Source organism: Amblyomma maculatum, unplaced genomic scaffold (genome assembly GCF_055883805.1).
Source record: "Amblyomma maculatum isolate TAMU_Amacu unplaced genomic scaffold, ASM5588380v1 scaffold_18, whole genome shotgun sequence".
NCBI classification, from domain to species: Eukaryota; Metazoa; Arthropoda; class Arachnida; order Ixodida; family Ixodidae; genus Amblyomma; species Amblyomma maculatum.
In genome coordinates, this window is record NW_028146743.1 from 7,448,754 (window position 1) to 7,470,383 (window position 21,630).

The 21,630-nt window shown below is 49.6% G+C and overlaps 1 pseudogene; it reads left to right on the forward strand.

Annotated features, from left to right (window-relative positions):
• The first annotated feature begins 1,101 nt into the window (after positions 1–1,101).
• LOC146171824 (uncharacterized) lies at positions 1,102–9,634 on the forward strand (annotated as a pseudogene).
• The last annotated feature ends 11,996 nt before the right edge of the window (positions 9,635–21,630 follow it).

A 21,630-nucleotide genomic window follows, 5' to 3' on the forward strand; every position in this document is an offset into this window, starting at 1 on the left:
AAAAATCGGATCTTAAATTATAGAGCATAAGAGAAAACTGGGAAGTGCGTTTTGCTGTTAAGAGCAAAACAGCGATTGAGAGGGCAGCATAGTGAGACACCCCTTCCACTCGTGAAAAGCCCCCAGAAGAAGCCCTGTTTTGACAGCAATAAAATTTTCTCCAATATCATATGACCTTTAAAAGAGAAACCAGTGCTCGATGCTGTCATAGGGTTCACTGAAACCTGGTTTGAAAAGTTCGTCTTCTGGTCTTAAGCGATGAGGTTACTATATGGAGCTCTCCTGTCCCTTGTGAAATCTGCCAGAAGAAACCCCGTCTTGATAGTAATAACATTCTGTCCAAAATCCTCTCTTTTGAAGCCGATGCCAGCGTTAGACGCTGTCGTAGGTGCACTTACAGGCGGGGGACAAGCTCCATGTACTATTTTTCAGTGACGAGGTGACTGTATGTGGATCTCATGATCAGTGTAAGCGTACCACAAAGAAAGAATGCCGTGTCCTAAAATCCTATTTTGCACAGATTCAGCTATTGGCATGAAACTATTGATATAATTAGGCTATGCAGTGCCCTATTAACTAACATTACTAGATCTCAAAAATGAATTCTATGGATGATTACGATACCCCCGAATGCAAGATTTAAACTGAGCTATACTTAAACCTTTTTGCGATATACTGAAGCGAAGAATGTGAGAGATGCCTGTATAGTTGTATGGGCAGTTACAAACCACTTGCTTAACTCAGTGAGACATTTACAGGGCCGAATAACACATCGCTGTCTGCACGAGATACACAAGTTTTTGGCATTAATAACTAAGAAATTAAATCCAGCTTGCTTTCCACCGCCTGCCGCTTTAGTGTGCACGTAATATTTTTTAAGAGACATGAAGATGGTGCTGTAGCGACGCGTGTGACCAGCACCAGCCCTGTGCAGAAGAAGGAGTGACACCACCAGCGCTTCAGAATTAATGCTCTGATAATTCCGCCTCCGCCAGACGCTGCCGCCACCGCTCCTCCCGCTCTCATCAATGAATATGGACGGAGTCGTCCCTGTACGGCGGCCTCCATAATTGGTGACCTGGACGATCAACCCCGGGGACGATGACCACTGGGAATCAGGAGAGCCGCACCTTCTACCCAGGCTGCATTTCAGGACAGCAGGCTGGCAAGAGCCGACTTTTGACCTGCCACTTCCGGCGTTCAAGTCTGCAGGCGACAGCGTGTGGTTCGCCCAACTGGATGCTGCGATGTTCTCGAACGGCATCATTATCCAGCCCTTCAAATACGCATTACTCCTCAGCGACTTTCTTTCGCTCGACATTCTGTGCCACCTCGCCTGTACTACCATGGAGGTACTACTTCGGGTAGCCATCCATACAATGAGTTGCCGCTCGGCCGTTTTGGTGCACTTCGGCGTATCATACTGCCCACTTCCACTCTACGACGAGGCAGATCCGCTTTTGCAGCCGGCAGCGTCATAGAGAAAGAGATTGGTAAAGAGCGGACACTCCCATAGGGCCCAGCGGCCCATTTGACTGTAGTGCACCAAGCAGTTCAGTTCAGTTCAGGCGTTCAGTCGTGTCCGACTCTTCGTGACCCTATGGACCATGTCACGCCACGCTTTCCGGTCTCTCACTATCTTCTTAACATCACATAGCTTCATCTGCAATGCCTCGAGAATGCCATCTAACCATCGCGTTCGCTGCCTACCCCTTCTCCGGCGACCCTCAACCTTTCCCAACATCAAATCTTTCTCCAGCGACTCCTCTCTTCTCATCAGATGACCAAAGTAGCTGAGCTTTAACTTTAGAATTTGACTCTCCAATGAGCAGTCAGGGTTTATGGTCGACAATATCGACTGATTTGATCTTCTGGCAGTCCAAGGAACTCTTAAGAGTCTTCGCCAGCCCCACAATTCAAATGCGTCAATTCTTCGGCGGTCAGCCTTTTTCACAGTCCAACTCTCGCATCCATACATCACAACTGGAAAGACCATAGCACGGGTTATACGGATCTTGGTTGGCAGACTAATGCCTCTGCTCTTTACTAGGCGGTCAAGGCTAACAATTGCTCTCTTTCCCAGAAGCAGGCGTCTCCTAATTTCATGGCTGCAGTCTCCTTCCGAGGTAATCTTGGCGCCCAAGAACAGAAAATCTGTCACAGCTTCCTCTTCTTGTCCATTGATGCTCCAGGACTTGATAAGGCAAGACGCCATGATCTTCGTCTTTTTAATGTTCAGTTTAAGCCCAAATTTCTCACTCTCTTCTTGTACGCGCATCAGAAGTCTCTTGAGTTCCAGTTCACTTTCTGCCATTAAAGTGGTATCATCCGCATATCTAAGGTTGTTGATACGTTCTCCAGCAATCTTCACTCCAGCTGAAGACTCGTCCAGGCCGGCCTTCCTCATGATGCACTCTGCATATAGGTTAAATAGGCAGGGCGACAGTATGCAGCCTTGCCTCACCCCTTTCTCAATCGGAAACCAATCAGCAAGACCAGGCCCAGTTCTGACTGTGGCCTCTTGCCCTTCATAAAGGTTCCTGAGGAGACAGATGAGGTGAATTGTAACTCCCATCTCTTGGAGAGCTTGCCACAATCTGCTGTGATCTACGCAGTCAAACGCTTTCGCATAATCAATAAAGCAGAAGTAAATGGGTTTCTGGAACTCTCTTGCTTTTTCCATGATCCAGCGAAGGTTGGCAATTTGGCCTCTAGTTCCTCTGCCCTTGCGAAACCCAGCTTGCACGTCCGGAAGCTCCCGATCCACATACTGCTGCAGCCTACCTTGCAGGATTTTTAGCATCACCTTGCTAGCATGCGAAATAAGCGCGATCGTGCGGTAGTTGGAACAATCTTTGGCACTGCCTTTCTTTGGAATGGGGATGTAAACTGACCTCCTCCAATCATGTGGCCACTGCAGGGTTGTCCAAATCTTTTGACATAATGTATGCAGTGTGTTAACAGCGTCGTGGTTGAGGTTTTGAAGCAACTCAGCTGGAATACTATCAATTCCGCTAGCTTTGTTCTTAGCAAGGCAGGCTAAGGCCCATTCAACTTCACTCTTCAGGATGCCCGGCTCGAGATCAGTAATCACAACCGTCCTATGTTGGGTTTGCACATCCGGGTCCTTCTTGTACAGTTCTTCTGTGTATTCCTGCCACCTCTTCTTTATCTCTGAGGCTTCAGTGAGGTCCTTGCCTCGTTTGTCCTTTATCACGCCCAGCTTAGCACAGAAGCTTCCTTTGATATCTTTGATTGTCTTATACAGAGCTCTTGTGTTCCTTAATTGGCTGTTGTCCTCAACTGCTTGACACTGTATGTTCAGGAAGGCATTCTTATCTCTCCTTGCTATTTTCTGAAAATCCGCATTGAGAACCTTGTATCTTTCTCTTTCCCCCATACCTTTTGCCATCCTCCTTTCCTCAGCTATTTGCAAAGCCTCTTCAGATAACCAGTTTGCTTTTTTGTATTTCTTTTGGTTTGGAAGTACCTTAGTAGCAACTTCTTGTATTATATCACGAACATCAGTCCACATCTCTTCGGGCTCTTTGTTCTCTAGATCTAATTCTTGAAATCGATTCCTCACTTCCACAGCATATTCTAATGGAATCTGATCCAGATCATACCTGAAAGGCCTTCTAGTTTTCTGCGTTTTCCGCAATCGAAGCTTAATTTTGGCAACAAGAAGCTGATGATCGGTGCCACAATTGACCCCAGGCCTTGTTTTTACTGCTTGTATAGCGCTTCTTCATCTCTGCCGGCAAATAATATAATCGATCTGATTCCTGTACAGACCGTCCGGTGAAATCCATGTGTACAGGCACCTCTTGTGCTGTTGAAAATGAGTGTTCGCTATGGTCAGTTTGTTTTCTTGACAGAACTCTACTAGCCTCTGCCCAGCTTCATTTGGTTCACCAAGACCGAACTTGCCTGTAATTCCGGATATTTCTTCACTCCCGACCTTAGCATTCCAGTCTCCTATGAGAAAAACGACGTCTGATGATGGGGTGCGGTCTAAAATGCATTGTAGGTCCGCATAAAATCTCTCAACGTCAGCTTCTTCAGCAGCAGTGGTCGGTGCAGACTTGGATAACTGTTATGTTGAAAGGGTGACCTTGGATCCGAATTGAAATCATTCGGTCGTTTTTGGGGTTGTACCCTAGCACTGCTTTGCCCATTCTTCTGTTTACTATGAGAGCGACCCCATTCCTTCTCTTGGATTCGTGCCCACAATAAAAGACATAATGGTCGCCGGAGTTAAATTCTCCCATTCCGGTCCATTTGAGCTCGCTGATACCCAAGATATCAATGTTCAATCTGTCCATTTCTCGCTTGACGATATCCAGTTTACCTTGCGTCATAGATCTTACATTCCATGTTGCTATGTGATATATCTCCTTGCAACATCGGACTTTCCGGTCGCTTCCCGACACATCCACAACTGAGCGTCCTTTTGGCTTTAGCCCAGCCGCTTCATTCGTCCTGGAGCTACTAGGAATCGCCCTTTGTTCATCCCCAGTAATATGTGGGACGCCTTCCAACCTGGGGGGCTCATCTTCCGGCGCCATATCGATAATGGTATTGTGACTGGCCATAGGGTTTTCTTGGCAGGAAATACTGGAGTGGGTTGCCATTACCTTCTCCAGTGAATCACATTTTGTCAGAACTCTCTGCCGTGACCTGTCTATCTTGGGTGGCCCTGCACAGCAGAGCTCACGACTTCATCGAGTTTCGCAAGCCCCTCCGCCACGACAAGGCAGTGATCCACTAAGCAGCCGGCGGCAACTACTTCCGGTCTTGCTGAAAGGCGCGTTATTTGAATGCTAGCATGCGCTGCGCCCTTTTCTGCCCTTTTGGCGCATTATTTTGATTTTACACGGTCTGCTAGTGTTTCTATTTATGTGCAGCATGCATAACAACATGAAAAATAGATTCCCAGTTCACTAAATTGGCCATCAACGCAGCTGCGCCACAGCTTTTGCAAAACAGTATTGCAGAAAAGACGCCAAGTGCTTTGTGAAATGAACATTTATTTTGCTGCATATAAAACACACAAGAGACGCAACAGATGTAGACGGATGCATTGACATAACTTAGCACACATTAGGCGATGTGCAAAGTACAGAAAAATAAAAAGACACAAGGCGAGAAACAGCACTTAGGTAGAGAAAAAAATAGCATGACGTTGATTTCCAAATTATGGCAAATGATATGTAACCAAACAGGCATTATACATAAACTACACAGTCTCAGTCGCGGCTACCTTAGCAAGGGTAACTTGTATTGTTCAGGGCAGAGAGAAGTACTGACGCTTGGAAGTAGGCCACTCCGTTCACTCGTCGCACCTGCCGCGCTTCGGCTGCAGTCTGTGGGTCCATTCAGTGCTGTTGGAAAAGTAATGAACATGATGGAGAAGGTTGCAATGAAATGTAAGGCCACTGCACAGCGCACACAACTGTGCATGTGGGTGCGTACTAAGACTTGGTGAGCAGCAGTTATGGTCCAGAACAGAAAAGCTGTGATTCGTAAAATTGATACAAAAGCTACTGTTGCAACGTAGAGGTCAGGAAATGCAGGCTAACCGAACCTATCTGAAAATGCATTTCTACAGTGAGTGAAATAACAGCCACTAAACTAACAACATTCCTCAAGAGCACTGAACAGCTGAAGCAATGCAAAAGTCCTAAAAGGCTACAAAATGCCATGCGATGCTGATGTGCCACTGTGGTTTGATGAGGTAGAGAAGTTGTTCGTCACTTTCAGTGGGCCATACAGCAACCGAGTGCATTTACTTATGCCAGCACTGACAGAGCGAGTCCGATACTTGCTTCGTAACCTCGATGGAGCGGAATGCACGGACTATGAGACTGTGAAAGCAGCGGTGCAAATTGAGCTAAAACTCACCCCAGCTGAGTACCTGGAAAGATTTGAAAAAGCAGCAAAAAGGAAGGAGGAGACATGGGCTCAGTTTGCATCGCGCGTGAAAACGTACCTAGCATACTACATCCAGGCTAGAGAGGTGGACTCAGTAGGGGCGCTGACTGACCTAATGGTGTCTGATCGCATTAAGGCAGGTCTCAGCTCAGAGGGCATCGAATATGTGCTCCTGCAGGAAGGAGAGAGTTGGCTGAAGCCCAAAGAGCTATCAAAGGCTCTGCAGATCTTTGAGCAAGCAAAATGTAAAGGCCGAGCTACAAAGCAGCTTACGGCGCCAGTGCAGCAAATGGGCCAAAAACAGATAAATTCCGAAAAGCCCAGAGTAAAGTGCCATCTATGCCATGGGCAGGGGCACATTGCTAGGAATTGCCCGCAAGCAACAGGAAATGAACCGCACCTGAAACAAGGAAATGAGTACCAAAAGAGGGTGCAGAAGGTCGCGCGGGTCGATGAGACGGAAGCAAAGGAACCAGTTTCAAACCAAAGTACGGGTTTAACTGCTAAAGTTAAGGTACCGATGCAAAGTTCGAGGGCAGCCACATCGAAGCTCCACTTTGTAGATCTTGTGTGCGGAGATGTTTGCACAGAGGCAGTGCTTGATACTGGTAGTGAAATAACAGTAATACGAGAAAGCATACTACCGCAAGCGCTGACGGAGCCATCTGGGGCAGTGAAACTAGTGTCAGCTCTCGGCAGCTCCATTCAGGCGAAGTTGGCGACGATCCCTGTAAAAATATCTAGGCCGGGAACAGTTGCAGAAGATCAAAAGATAGGCATAGTATGTGCCCTCACCAATGAGCTGGCCGAAGGTGTGAACTGTTTGCTTTCATTAGAGGACTGGCAGCTGCTTAAAGATCACAGTGAGTTTGAGCACACAAGTATGGGTGCAGTCAGGGTTTCTAACAAGGAACTAGAAAACGCAGAAAATCTGCACTATGAGGCACTGACATGCGAGGTGAACACGGCACTGAATACCGAATATTCACAAGAGGAAGCAGAGTCAGACGAGAAAGAAGAGGCAGTTTCGCTGTCTAGCCAGCGGGAAATACTTCGAGCAGCACAGCTCGCTGATGAAAACTTGAGAAAGGCATGGGAGGACTCTAAGCACGGAAAGGCGGGTATGTTCGTTAGCGAGGGTTTGCTTCACCACTGGGACTCAATAGCAGGTACTAAAGTGCGACAGCTGGTGCTTCCCCGAGAAAAACGAAAGGAAGTTCTGTCCTTGGCGCATGAATCGCTGTGGGGTGGACACCTGGGTCCAAGAATGACCAAAGCCCGCATAAAGTACAACTTCTATTCGCCTGGCATGGAAAAAGAAATTTCAGAGTACTGCCAGTCTTTCCATGGGTGCCAGATCCGCTCAGACCGACGTCAAACTGCAATATACCCATCACGCCAATAACAAGGCCTGAACATGCCTTTCAGGTGGTTAATGTGGATGTTATAGGGCCTCTTGATACGCCATCTGGTAGGGGTCACAAATATGCTTTGTGCCTTGTTGACTTATGCACGAGATGGCCGGAAGTCGTATGTCTTCGTTCCTTAACGGCAAGGGCTACCTGTGATGCTCTATTAGAAATCTTTAGTCGAACAGGGGTCCCACAGACTATCTGTTCGGATCAGGGAACAAATTTCAAGGCACAACTCACTCAGCTGATGCTAGAGAAATTAGGTTGTTCCTCTAGATTTTCCCCTCCGGAACACCCTGAAAGCAACGGGGCCGTGGAAAGATGGAATCGGGTGCTAAAGAACATGCTCTTTCATGTAATAGAAAAAGACCCTAAAAATTGGGATAAGTTGATCCCATTTGTGTTGTGGGCTTACCGCGAAGTTCCCCACGACACTACCGGGGTAGCTCCCTTTAGGCTTTTGTACGGCAGAAATCCGACAGGTCCACTTACAATTCTTCGCCAGACGTGGGCAGGAGAAGTTAGTGTACCAGCGATGCTTAAGGAGGAACCTGCGAGGTACTTGACGCAGCTACGGGAGAAGTTTGAGCTAGCGGTCAATGTGGCAGGACTCACAAGCACGGCGCGACAAGCTAGCTATGCAGAAGCATACAATAGAAGGACGCGAAATAAAGTCTTTAATGTAGGGGATCAGGTTCTCGTTTTCGACACAGACCGCACCACCAAGATGGCTCCTAAGTGGCTCGGTCCTTTCACAGTAATCGGTTGTGAGAGGCAACATTTGTACAGAGTAGAAACGCAACAGGGAAAAAGATCTGTGGTCCACGCCAACCGAATGAGACCGTACTACGCAAGGGTAAGCCAGGTTGGTGTAGTGTTTGATGATGATCATGAGTTTGGAGAAGTAGAGTGTGCACCACAAGTCGCACCCCCTCTAAAAGATGAGGAGCTAATACCGTTAGAGAAATTAGCTCACCTCAGTGAGATGGAGCAGAATGAAATACGACGGTTGTTCCGAAAACATCGTGCACTCTTTGATGGCAGGCCGGGATTGGCGAAAGTAGGAAGGCACCGAATTGAGCTAGAAGAAGGGTTTAAACCGAAGAAAGCTTTTCCTTACCGAGTGCCTGAACTGCTCAAGAAAGAAGTAAGCCGCCAAGTGGATGAGCTACTTGATTTAGGATTAATCTATCCTGTAGAGAGTGAATTTGCGCACCCGGTTGTGTGTGTGGGGAAGAAAGACGGGTCAGTGCGAATGTGTAATTGACTACCGAACTTTGCATGCAGGAACCCGTGCAGACGCGTTTCCGATGACTAACTCACAGGAGCTAATTTTTAGAGTCGGTCACGCGCAGTTCATCACTTTGGTTGATCTGAGGCGTGGCTACTGGCAGGTACCGATGGACCCGCAGAGCCAGGTACTCACCGCATTTGTAACCCATGAGGGTCAATATGCATGGAAGGTGATGCCCTTTGGGCTAAAAAAACTCGGCAGCGACCTTCCAAAGAATGATTAATACGCTCCTCGCTAAGCATCAAGCCTACGCTACGGCATATCTAGACGATATAGCTATTTTCTCGCAAACCTGGCAAGAACACGTAGAGCACGTCGATACTATATTTTGGTTACTTAGGGAAGCAGGACTAAAGGCTAGCCCTGAGAAAAGTCAAGTGCGACAGTCTCACATTCGTTATCTAGGGCACATACTGGGCTCAGGGACACATGCACCCGACCCCGAGAAAGTATCCGCAATAGAAGGCCTAGTGCAGCCTAGAACAAAGAAAGAGCTGCGAAGTTTGCTGGGACTGTGCGGATATTACAGGGATTATGTATCTGGGTATGCTGAAATAGCTAGCCCACTAACGGCGTTGACAAAGCGAGGGGTACCAAACTTAATCCCGTGGCCGCAAGATGCGCAACGCGCGTTAGAACAGCTCAAGGACTCGCTCTGCAGAGCAGTGGCGTTGAGCACTTCGTAACCTCATGAGCCATATTGGCTGTTCACTGATGCATCAGCGACGGCTGCCGGGGCTTGCTTGGCACAGATGACTGAAAATGGCGATGAGAGGCCTATAGCATTCGCAAGCCATCGCTTCGATGCGACCCAGGCGAGATGGTCGACCATAGAGCGCGAAGCGTTTGCTATTATTTGGGCTCTAAAAAAAAGTTCGACTACTGGCTCTTTGGCGCTGAGGTCAATGTTGTCTCTGACCACAATCTGCTGTCATACCTGACGACGTGCACTCCACACGGGGCGAAATTGGCTAGGTGGGCGCTAGCACTATAGCGTTATAACATAATGGTTAGACATCGAAAAGGTATCAAGAATGGAAATGCGGATGCGCTATCCAGGCTCCCCAATCTGTCATGGGAGTTGGGAACTAGCGATACCACCATGTCAACCTAGACAAGCGTTAACGTTCCTACTCAGCCGACGCTGCGTGCGGCGAGCCGTGTATGTGATTTACCGGACATTTGGAAGAGAGTTCTCGCTGATATTCAGCTAGTGTCGTCAGTGTTGTGTGCGCGGACTTGCGAGCCGCGATGAACAATGGGGCTTTGTGTGTACGCCTGTGTACATGAATGTGGACTCCCTGCAGAGTGATATTGCTGACTGCTTGGCAGACCTGCACAACAGCATACACCAATGTTGTGTTTTGTGATTTTGCTTACTTCGGTGTATATGTTTTTCTCCGAGTGTGGTGGTGACGTGTAGACATTGGCGCCCCAGCAGGAATGACATTGCTGCCGTGAAGGAAGTGCGGCCCTTGTGAAGAGTTAGTATGAACGAGCTGATAGCAAGCTCGGTTATACTCTTAGAAGGGGCGTGTAGGGCCGCGCCCAAAGGATAATCACTTGCAGGTGCGCATCTGAACGTGCAGTCAGGTGCACGCCAGGTGCACGCATCTTGGCACCCTTCGTACTGGCCGGTAGCGAGCACCCAAATGACACTTCGGACCTCTTTTCTTTACACTGCAACTTTGAGCAGTGCGAAGGAAATTTTATCCCGTCTGCAGATGCGACAAAAGAGCGCCCGAAAGAGCATTCAGGAATTGACGCGGGTATTGTGCTCAGAGCGGGCAAGCCAGAACCAGCCACCTGCGGAATGGCGGCCGGTTGATCTTTCCCTTTCTTTGTCGTTGCTCGTAGTGGTAAACACAAGTGCCGAGGGGCAATGCACTGTGGAAAGGATTCGGCCAGCAGCGGCAGCGTGGATGAGGCGACGGTGTGCGGGAGACAAGTGGGAAGAAAGTCTCACGAGAGGAGAGGGTTCGACACCCTCACAGGGGAAAGAGTTTTGCCGTGCTTTCTTTGTTTGTAATTTGTATTACTAGTGGGGCCCTGGGTTAGAGGCTAAGGCCAACCCATGGGGCTGTGGCCATATAGCATATTTCCTATTGGACAGTTGATGTGTGGGGCTGGCCTCTGAAAAAGGCCGCCCCTATTTCTTTGTTTTGTGAATATGTAAAATGAAACGTGATCCAAGAGAGTCAGTCCAGTCTGAACTGGGACTCCATGCGTAGGCATGTAACGCGGCTGTTCTGCTTAGGCTCTAACCAGTTAGGTCGAAGAGTAAAGTAGCGCAGAGTGTTGTTTTTGTAAATTCATTTCATGTTCCAGTTTTACTCTGTATATATATGTCATGCTGTAAATATATGCTCTACCATCATCACCTTCAAGTACGCCTCCTGGCCTTCTCTACGCCGAACTACATAACAGTAAGGGTTTAAAGAACCTTCCAAAAAGGAACGAACGACATAAATTCTACTGGTCCTGTGAATCGTGGCAAGAGCTTCTCACACAGCCCTACTTTACGAGCGGGAGTCCAGAGCAAGACGAGAGAGCCCGGAGAGTAGTGGACATCCCGGTGGCGAGAATCATGGCGCCGTTTTTGAGAACTGTGTGAGGAAGCTAGTCGGCGGCGAGCGATAACATGGGCGGCGTCAGCTCGGGAGATGGCGCCACGAACGTAGGTACTGGCATTAGTGGTGGGAGGCAGTACGCTGTCAAACGGAAGGGGAGGGTCACGGCCGTATAGAAGATAAAAGGGTGAGTAGCCCATTGTGTCGTGACGAGAGGAATTGTACGCAAACGTTACAAACGGCAAAGTAATATCCCAGTCACGGTGATCATCCGAGACATACATTGACAGCATGTCCGTGAGCGTGCGGTTGAGGCGTTCGGTGAGGCCGTTCGTTTGTGGATGGTAAGCGGGGGTAAAAGAGTGCTTGATGGAGCAATACCGAAGAATTTCGTCGACTACTCGAGCAAGAAAGCAACGGCCACGGTCAGTGAGCAGCTGGCATGGAGCACCATGGAGCAGGACGACGTCGTGCAGAAGAAACGCAGCCACGTCAGTTGCACAGCTGGTGGGTATCGCTCGGGTGACAGCGTAGCGTGTAGTATAATCCGTGGCCACCGCAATCCATTTATTCCCCGACGCAGAAAGCGGGAAAGGCCCGAGAAGGTCAAGACCAACTCGGGAAAACGGGTCTACTGGGATGTCGATCGGCTGCAGGGATCCAGCTGGCATAACCGAGGGCTTCTTCCGTCGCTGACACCGGTCACAACAAGCCACGTAACGACGGACAGAGCGATAGAGGCTTGGCCAAAAGAAGTGGCGGCGGACGCTGTTGTACGTACGAGATACGCCAAGATGACCCGCTGTAGGTGCATCGTGCAGCTGTTGAAGAACGGTGGTACGCAGGTGTTCGGGGACTACGAGCAGAAGCTCGGTGCCATCTGGTCGCATATTCCGTCGGTATAAGGTGCCGTTGTGGAGCACAAACAGAGCTAGGGTAGCGTCAAAGTTGTTAGTGCTGAGGCGATTGATAATGCTGTTAAGCTTCGGATCTAAGCGCTGCTCATGGAGAATGTTTGAAAGGTCAGAGATGGCCAACACATATGTGTCATCGTCACACTCGCTCGCAGGTGGTGGATCTACCGGGTTGCGGGACAGGCAATCGGCGTCAGCGTGCAGCCGGCCAGACTTGTGGATGACAGAAAAAGTGTATTCCTGAAGGCGGAGGGCCCAACGGGCCAGGCGACCAGTAGGGTCCTTCAGCGTAGAAAGCCAGCATACGGCATGGTGGTCTGCGATGACGGAGAACGGGCGGCCAAACAAGTAGGGGCGAAACTTTGTAATGGCCCACACGAGGGCTAAGCACTCACGTTCTGTGATCGAGTAATTCCGTTCAGCTGCAGAAAGGAGGCGACTAGCATAAGCAATGACGCGAGTGCGACCCATCTGCTGTTGGGCGAGTATGGCACCAATACCGTGACCACTGGCTTCGGTGCGTACCTCCGTTGGGGCCGAGGGATTGAAGTGTGCCAGGACGGGCGGGTTGGTGAGGGCTGCAATGAGCGCAGAAAAGGCTTGATATTGTTCTTGGTCCCAGCAAAATGGAGTATCGTTCTTCAAAAGATTGGTGAGTGGTCGAGCCGCCTCCGCGAAGTTGGTTACAAACCGCCGAAAATAGGAGCAAAGCCCAAGAAAACTACGTACGTCCCTGGTACAACGGGGTGTAGGAAATGCACTTACAGCACGTATTTTCTCTGGGTCGGGTTGAACGCCACGGGCGTCGACTACGCGACCGAGCACCTTGAGTTCACGTCGGCGGAAGCTACATTTCTTCGAGTTCAGCTGAAAGCCAGCTCTTCGGAAGATGCCAAGAATGGCATTAAGGCGATGGAGATGGCTCTCGAATGTAGAGGAAAATACAATGACGTCATCGAGATAGCACAAGCACGTCGTCCATTTCAAGCCGCGCAGGAGAGAGTCCATCATGCGCTCGAATGTTGCGGCCGCATTACACAAGCCGAAAGGCATCACCTTGAATTGATACAGGCCATCGGGAGTGACGAAGGCGGTCTTCTCCCGGTCCCGTTCGTCGACTGCGATCTGCCAATAACCGGAACGAAGATCAATCGAGGAGAAATAGCTGGCACCGTGCAAGCAGTCGAGGGCATCATCTATCCTGGGGAGCGGGTAAACGTCTTTTTTGTAATTTTGTTGAGGTGTCGGTAATCAACGCAGAATCTCCAGGTATTGTCCTTCTTTTTGACAAGCACGACAGGCGACGCCCAGGGACTGGTCGAAGGCTCTATAATGTTTTTTGTAACATCTGGTCCACCTTATCTTGTATGACGCGTCGTTCTGAAATGGCGACTCGATAAGGTCTTCTGTGAATTGGGCGGGCGTCTCCGGTGTCGATACGATGTGTAACGAGGGACGTTTGTCCTAAGGGGCGGTCACCAAAATAAAAAATATCGCTGTACGAATTCAGAAGACTCGTAAGTGCTGTAGCACGGTCAGGGCGCAAATTAGGTGCAACCATTCCTGATATGCGAGCCTCCGGAGATGGGACGGTGCAGGTCGTGTCGACACTTTAGCAGTAGGGTCAGGCAAAAGAGCGGCAACTGTGACATCAGACAGTGGGGTCAGTTCGGCGAGAGTAGTGCCCTCAGGAAGAACGTGCACAAAAAGGCCGAAGTTCAAGACTGGAATATAAGCGTTGTTATTTTCTACGTGCACGATGTTATGAGGGAGAGCGATTCTAAGCTGCAGTGTCACGTCGGTTATGGGGCAAACAACGTAGTCGCCATCAGGAACGGAGGGGAAAGGCGTCATGAGCACGTACACTGCAGCTTCTGGTGGCAGACGAGTAAATGTAGAGGAGCGGAGACGGAGCGTTCAAGTATCAGAGGCCTGTTTGTCAGGACAGAGTGGCAGGTCCAGATGAAGCAGTCCAGAAGAACAGTCAATGAGCGCGGAATGTTCAGTTAAAAAGTCGAGTCCTAATATAACGTTGTGAGGGCAACTGGTGAGGACTGTAAATAGCACAGGGGTATGGCGGTCGGCAATGGTGATTCTCGCAGTACACATACCAATCACAGTAGCTGTGTTGCCATCAGCAACACGAACGGTAGATGAGGGAGCGGGTGTGAGGACTTTGTTGAGGCGTTGACGGAGCGAGGAACTGAGGACGGAAATGTGGGCGCCAGTGTCAATAAGGGCACAAACTGAGACTCCGTCCACAAGAATGTCAATGAGATTACGTCTGGGTGCGAGGGTCAGTTCCGAGTTGACAGTCCGGGTCGGTAATGCAGCGTCACTTCCGGGCGCTGCATTCGCTAGTTTCCCGAGTAGGTACCGGCGTATGATTGAGAGGAGCCGCGACCAGGTAGCGGTGAACGGGATCGATGAGCCCGGGGAGATGGAGATCGGCTGTAGCGACGAGCAGTTGGGACGGTTTCGGTGCGAGGTTCATCTGGTTGAGGAGGAGAGTGTGTAGGTCGATCATAGGCGGAGCGGGGCTCCTCTTGTGGGGCGACAAAGCGTCGAGGTCTATAGTAATACCGACGGTCAGCGTTGTAGTAAAAGCGAGGGGTGGGGAAAGTACGGCTACGGCAGTACCGCGAAGTGTGGCCGGCTCGACAGCAAATGAAGCAGATTGGCCTGTCGTCTGAGGTGCGCCACTCTGCAGGGTTGTGACCAAGGTAGCGACGTGAGGAGGCTGTGCTGGCGGTTGTAGCAGCCACTAAAGGAACAGGGTGCGATGGTGGCGGGGGCGGCACGGAGCTAGAGGAGAGGCCACGTTTGCAAGTTCCTGGCGGACAACGGCCTGTATCATGGTAACGGTTTCGGGCAGCGGAGACGAGAGTGGTGCAGGAGTTAGGACCTCAAGTTCTCTGCGGACGATCCGAGTCACTGTCGTGGGATGGGAGGGTTGGTGCAAAGGGGCCAGGTCATCGCAGGATGAGGTAGCCGCCGTGTTCGGAAGACGCTCAAAGCGATGTACGAGATGTCTTTGTTTTGCCTGCTCGAATTTTCGGCAGACTTGGAGCACCGAGTCGACGGTAGAGCAATCCATGCAGAATAGGATTTGGAATGCATCATCCGCGATACCCTTGATGATATGCCCTACCTTGTCACTTTCCGGCATGCAGGTGTTAATCTTGCGACACAACGCAAGCACATCCTGAATGTAAGCGAGGGGGATTGAACACGAGAAGAAAGTTCCGTTTTTGCAGCCAGAGCTCGTGCAATTGGTTTCCCGAACAAGTCCTTAAGCTTGCGCTTGCAGGTATCCCAGGTAACGAGCTCTTGTTCGTGGTTTTGAAACCAAGTTCGAGCTGTTCCCGCCAAATAAAATATGATGTTAGCGAGCATGATGGTGGCGTCCCAGTGGTTGTTGCGGCTGCAGCGCTCATACTCATCAAGCCAATCGTCAACGTCTGGATTGTCGTCGCCATTGAAGACGGGAGGGTGGCGTATTTTCTTTAGAACAACTGGCTGAGCCGATGTTCCCGCGGTGGTAGGGGCTGTTTCGGAGGTCACCGTGGCTGTTTGAGACGTGGTTGTGATCTCAGGTAGGTGGCGGCCGCTTCGTAAATCCAGCTTTTGGCAGTGTAAATGGACTAATCGGCGCGTACGGGGATCTTGATTCACCTCCACCAAGATGATACGTGGCAAGGCTAGTCCACGAAGGTTAGTCCAGGCTGGCACCGCACACAGAACACAGAAACACAGCAGCGTCGACCTTATTCTAGCATCAATCGTTGCTACCACTTTGTCTTCTTCTGTGTCACTGTTGCTGATCGTTTTCATCTTCAACTTCCAGCGATGCAGGGCATGACTCGTTTTCAGTTTTGAACCCCGTGAAAGACGGTAACTCGAACCACCTTTGCAGGCTGAAATGTTCGAAACTATTTTGCCCCAGAGGGAGCGCAGCGGGGTTTGCGGAGGCTCTGATATATTGTGAGCATATATGTCACAATATATCAAGCAATGTTGATGTACTGTTTAAAATGTGCGATAAAAGCGAGATCATGTATGAAAATCCACTGCTGCTGCGGAAATATTTGGACAGCATCATCATCAGCAGGCCCATACCCACAGCAGGGCTAAAGCCTCGTTCATACTCCTCCAATTAGCCCAGTCCTGTAATCGCTGCATCCACATGACCCCTACGAACTTCTTAAAGGGACACTGTAGCGGTTTTCAAATGTACGTACCAATACTATAGGCTTTCGAAGTAGATTATTTGTTGATCGTGCCTGTGAAGTTATTTTTTCGATTATGCATAAAACACCTGCGCAATCGTCGACTTAAAGCGAGCGATCCAAATTTCCCGCGTCGCGCGCGACTGCTACAGAGGAGGAAAGCGGAGGGAGAAACCTCGCTTCTCCGTCCGTCGTGACGTCACCGTGAGGAGCCGGAGGCATTCAGAGCCAACCGAGGGGGTTTTCGGCGTGCGCTGTTCCTCGTTTTTGCGTGCGTTGCGGACGTACAAAACACGTCAAATTAGTGTTGTGCACCTGATACAACACAGCTCTTCATACGGTCGGGTGCACGGACAGCTGTGGACGCGGCAATGTAATCTTCCATTGTATTAAAAGCTCGCGGTGCAATGCGGGGTTCCTGAGAAGAGAGATAAATTCAAGCCGACCAAAGGAAACATTCTACTCGAAGCATTTTCATAACTGTGAATACATGCAGTTTGTTCCTGATGCAATTTCTATAGCGCTTTGACAAAAAGGCATGGCTGAACCATGACGCGGTTCATCCTGTTTCCATGTACAAAACCGTCGGGACAGTCATCTACGATCCGTTCATGGACTGCAATCTCATGATAGGACGATCAGACAGCATCGGCGCATGGTTGTATTCGCGTGTCTCGTTCTTTTTTTATTTGCGCAAAAACTTCGCACAACGGCTTCTGTGCTAAATATGGACAACTCATCAGTAGCACGCGCTGATGATTTTTGCGAGCTAGCAGATGATTAAGATGTCTCGAAGCTAGGTTGTGAAGACTGCGAGACCTTTTCCAGCACGGCACGTGCCTGACAAGTTCGTGGAATCCTTACGGGAGCATTATTAGAAGATAAGGAGTGTACCGCACAGCTGGATATAGGTGCACTCAGGTAAGGAGCGCAAACAGCGAGGTTTCCTTCGGTGCGTCCAAGCAATCAATCATCGAAGTTGTTCATACATGGCTTTGCGATTTTGCACCCGTTGCTGTCTCGTCATTTTACATAGTCCTGTCTTTGTTGGGGATGCATAATAAGTTGGAAATGAAAACGACGAAGCTCTTATAAGAAAACACATTTCGGAACACGGTGTTCTCATGAAGGTATGGGTGCGGAGGAGCTGCAGCTTGGCTTTGAACATACGTCTGCAGTCAATTCACTAAACGTGTATTGTGACAGTACGATAAAAAGGCAAGGCCTTCAACGTCTGCTAAATGTCGTATGACTCAAGCAGCATTCTGCGCGCATTTGACTTGGTCTCCAGCACAATGGCCCCGTCAATGCCTCGTATGCATTGCAAAGCTCCTCAACCGCGCTTTGCTTATCTTTGATTTGTTTGGTGGCAGCTGTGTACTGCTTCACCCTTTCTATAAAATTCTTCGCTTCCCCAAGGTACCACGACTGGCACTCAAAGCAGGATTTGGTACACCAAGCTTTGGATTCATTTTTCAAAACAATGACCTTTCGGAAGGGGCGAGAGGCCTGAGACGGAGGTAGTCGGCTAGGGCAAATTGTTCGTTGCCCTTCCTTCTCAAGAATTTGCGGGCCGAGGTTTCACTGAGGGCCATGTAGTTTCTGCTAATAATTACGCTCACAACTTTTCAAAATGCCTCACTGTAAACAAAGCAAGTTTTTATGCCAAATCTACGCTCCCCACAACGGAAGTGCTGCATCGTCTGTGGGCGTATGTGGTATGGATACATGCGGTAAAATTCCCGATGGTCATTCGTGCGGAAATGGCACGCCATAATGACATTCACAAAGACACAGAGAGCTGCGATCAACCCAGCGCAGCGAAGGAGCCGCATCAGCAGCTTCCCCGGTCCTCAGAATGTCGTAACGCGACGTCATGGCCAATAACGGGCGGCGTCGCGACCCGCGGTGAGCCCCGTCACGCGGGCTGTGTATTTTTGCCGAAAAAAGGCTATTTCTGCTTTCTTCTGCATAATTTTAATCTGTTATTCGAAATCGCAGCATGAAAAACTATGCCTTTCTACTGAAAACCCAACTTTTGCAAAAAGTGCTGCTGTGTCGCTTTAACCTTATCCGCCCACCTAACTTCCTGCTGCCCCCTACTACGCTTTCGTTCCCTTGAAATCAAATTTATTATCGGAGGCGACCATCGGTTCTCCTCTCTATGCACTACATGCTCTGCCCATGCTCATTTCTTCTTGACTTCCACTACAATGTCATTGACTCCAGTTACTTCTATGACCCACTCTGCGCGCTTCGTATATCGTAATGTTACACCTACCATTTTGTTTCATAGCCCTCTCCGAACTTGAGTAGAACACTTTTCGTTACCCTCCACATTTCAGTCCATGCATTGTTGAGGGCAGGTAAACTGCAATTTATTTATTTTTATCAATTTATGCTACCCTCAGGTTACAGATGTACATTACAGAGGTAAGGGGCGGATACAGGATATATTGTTACAAGCAAGGTTTCAGTTGACGCAAGACGAGCGGCGAAGACCCAGCTGTGTCCACTTGCGAAACCCAGCACGAGCCGCTTTATCGTCAACCTCATCTTCTCTTATCTCAGCACGAGCCGCTTCTCCAGCTGGGCGACTTAAACATTGTCGCGTGATCGATAAGGCTTTAAACGAACGACGTGGGCGGCTTCACTTTTTGCAGAGCGACGGCCGCTTTTAGTGAGGCGAGCGATGCGATAATTGAGCTCGCTAAGTTGGGCAAGAACGACAAATCGTCCATCGTAGTGGCAAAGCAGCTTTTGTAACAAACGCCGCTTCCTAATAGGCCGTCACAGAAAGAACTATCGCCCGTAAAATAAAGCAGGAGACTTGATACGCGTTGGCCGCGGCTATGGCTGCCGTCTCACAGTGTCGAGTGAGGTAGTCCACGCAAACAATGATCCAACGGTTCCCATTGCGAGATAGCGGAAAGAGGCCAAGGATATCAACGTCCACTTGCTCAAATGGTGCACGGGGTCGTGTGATGGGGTGAAGTTGACCCGCTGCCACGCTTGTGGGGTGTTTGTAGCGCTGACACTGCGCGCAGCTGGCGACGTGCCGCTCAGTAGTTGTTCGCAGTTTTGGCCAATACAAGCGCTCCTGAGTGCGGCGGAGCGTTCTCGCAGTTCTAAGACGACCGGAACTAGGGTTGTCGTGCATGGCCTGTAATATAGGATGGTATAGGCCCCTCGGAACAACCAGAAGGAAGCGAGGACCTGTTGAGGAATAGTTTTTCTTCCAGAGCAGGCGATCCCGCACACAAAATCGGTGTCCACCTGACCAATCTTGAGCCGCTGCGAAGAGAGGTTCCAAGGTGAGACCTTTTTGTTGTTCTTCTAAAAATGTGGAGATGTCAGGAAAAGCCGTTGATACCGACGCGACGCAGTTCTCGAAGTCATCGGCGTCAGACTCCGTCTTAGGAAGAGTAAGGCGCGAAAGACAGTCTGCGTCAGCCTGCTTACGGCCAGTTTTGAATGACTGTAAAGTCATGCTCTTGTAACCGTAGGGCCCATCGTGCAAGGCGGCTATACGGGTCCTTTAGATTAACTAACTAGCAGGGAGCATGGTGATCTGGGACAACGGTAAACAGGCGTCCATAAAGATACGAGCGAAAGCGTTGCATGACGATAACGACAGCGAGGCATTCCTGTTCCGTGACAGTATAATTGCGCTTCGGCTTACTAAGGGAGCGACTCACGTACGCCACGACGTGCTCCTTGCTGTCGCAGCACTGGATAAGAACCGCACCAATTCCAACACCACTTGCGTCAGTATGCACTTCTGTGGGCGCTGAAGGATCGAAGTGGCGGAGCACAGGTTGCGACGTAAGAAAAAATTTCTAGTGGCGGAAGGCGGAATCGCACTCAGGTGTCCACTCGAAAGCTACATCTTTATGAAGAAGGCTTGTCAGGGGGTGTGCGATATCCGCAAAACGGTGAATAAAACAGCGAAAATACGAACACAACCCCAGGAAACTCCGTAGTTCTTTCGCGGACTGGGGTGGCATGAAAGAGGCAGCCGCTGCTGCCTTTGCCGGATCAGGTCTGACGCCGTTTTTAACGACGAGATGTCCTAGAACCAGCGCTTGGCGGGCTACAAAACGACACTTCTTTGAGTTCAGCACGAGGCCAGTTTTGCGTATACAGTCCAGCACAAGAGCTAAACGTTCATTGTGCTCGCTGAACGTCTTCCCGAAAATCGCGACATCGTCCAAGAAACACATACACACCTCCCATTTTAAAACGCACAGTATCGTGTCCATGAATCGTTTGAAGGTGGCGGGTGCATTAGAGAGGCCGAATGGCATCACATTGAATTCGTAAAGGTCATCGGGTGTGATAACTGCAGTTTTCTTTCTCTTCGCCGGGTGGACAGGTATTTGCCAATAGCCAGATCTGAGGTTAAAGGTGGAAAAGTAGGAGGCAGAAAAAAAGTAGTCAATGGCGTCATCTATGCGGGGAAGAGGGTACACGTCTTTCCTAGTGACTGCATTTAGACGACGGTAGTCAACGCAAAAACGCCATGCTTATTCTTCTTCCTGACAAGAATCACTGGAGCAGCCCAAGGACTCGACGACTTTTCGATAACACCCTTCGTTAACATCTCGTTCACTTGTTCATTTATCACCTTTCGTTCAGACGGCGACACTCGATAGGGCTTTTGTCGAATCGGATGCGAGGCGCCAGTGCCGATCCTGTGTAGGATACGTGAAGCAGGAATTAAAGATGAGGCACCTGATTGGGAAAAGTCAACCAAGGAGGAGTGTCGCCCTAGAATGGCCAGCAGTGCAAGGCGCTCCTTCGTTGAGAGCGAGGGGTCATCCATACGAAGCAATCGCGATTCATCTTGGATATCAGTCACTGCTTTCTCTATGGCGTCGGTAATCAAGTGAACAGATATTGGCGGGTCATTACTACAGGATGCAAGTTTCAAACTTGTGGAAAGAACGACAGGCTCTGTAGAGTAATTCACTGCCCAGAGTGCAGTGGGCCTTTGGAAACAGACGCCATTATATGAGGAATCAAGACATTTTTCTTGATGCAGGTGAGGTGCACCGGTTCTAAAGTCGCTTCAGACATGTCGAGGGTGGCGTCGAGGTAGGAAGCCTGTACACATACAGTCGACGATGGAGGCACAACGGTATCTTCAGAAACACAAAACGCACTCACAGCACTACACGAACCTTCCATCAGACCAGGGTAACACATTTGCCGACACTAAGCTCGCCAGTTTGGCAGTCGACATTGGCGCCACACATCTTCAAAAAGTCGAGCCCA